Below are 1427 nucleotides of genomic sequence, written 5' to 3' on the forward strand. Positions count from 1 at the left end.
CAATCTTTTGCTCCTCTGCCGACCTCATAAAAAATTGGGTCGTGAATGGCTGTTTGGTAGGAATTTTAAAGGATTTGGATTTTTAAGGCAGATGTTGGTGTGTTCTCTAATTTCTAATGTAGAGCGAGCCTCGCACTAATAGCTTATATAGGAGAGGTGGTTGCCGCGAGCCTCTCTCGTGCCCCTCTCATTGATTCAACACCAGTGTCAAGGCAGATGGATATGTCAGATTTTGAAACAGTGGATGCTGACGTTGAATCAATTAGAGGGGCATGAAGCCCACCTTGGATGTGCTATTCCTCGACTCTCCTTTAGATCATGTTTTCTTGTCACTCAGTTGGCGTTATTTCGAAAAAGGGTTTGGCAGTGGTTGCCATCCCTCACCGCGTCTACTTGGTGATTTTAAAACTCGATCTAAAACGGGAGCCCTCATCTAGCACCTCCATCCGGTGTTGCTTGGGTATTGCATAAAATTATGCCATCGGCACGAATCCCCCAATGAATGCCTACGCTTGGACCCTCTCTTAGATCACCTTCTTTGATCACTCGAACGACGCAACTATGGAAGAGACTTGGCAACGGTTGCCATTCTACAGCGCGTCTACTCAGCGATTTCGAAGTTGATCTAATGGCAAGCCCTTGTCTCTAGCCATGAGGTGGGTGCTTGGTGCTCTAGCAAAATTTTTTGCATGCCTATCATGGCTACAATATGAGAGGTGGTTGCCGCGAGCCTCTCCCATGCCCCCCTCATTGATTCAATGCCGCTATTAGGGCAGATGGATATGTCAAATTTTGAAATGGTGGACGCCGATATTGAATCAATCAGAGGGGCATGAAGCCCACCCTCGAGGGTGCTATTCCTGGACTCTCCTTTAGATCATGTTTTCTTGTCACTCAGCTGGCGCAATTTCGGAAAAAGGTTTGGCAGCGGTTGCCAGCCCTCATCGCGTCTACTTGGTGATTTTAAAACTCGATCTAAAATGGGAGCCCTCATCTAGCACCTCCGTTCGGTGTTGCTCGGGTATTGCATAAATTTATGCCATCGGCACAAATCCCCCAACGAATGCCTACACTTGGACCCTCTCTTAGATCACCTTCTTCAATCACTCGACCGACGCAACTACAGAAGAGGCTTGGCAGCGGTTTCCATTCTACAGTGCATCTCTTCAGCGATTTTGAAGTTGATCTAATGGTGAGCCCTTGTCTCTAGCCATGAGGTGGGTGCTTGGAACTCTAGCAAAATTTTTTGTGTGCCTATCATGGCTACAATGGGAGAGGTGGTTGCCACGAGCCTCTCTTGTGCCCCCCTCATTGATTCAACACCGCTGTCAGGGTGGATGGATATGTCAGATTTTGAAATGGTGGATGCCGACGTTGAATCAATTAGAGGGGAATGAAGCCCAACCTCGAGGGTGCTATTCCTAGAA

Source organism: Cupressus sempervirens, chromosome 1, assembly GCF_028749045.1.
Source record: "Cupressus sempervirens isolate cs-2001-9-10 chromosome 1, ASM2874904v1, whole genome shotgun sequence".
NCBI classification, from domain to species: domain Eukaryota; kingdom Viridiplantae; phylum Streptophyta; class Pinopsida; order Cupressales; family Cupressaceae; genus Cupressus; species Cupressus sempervirens.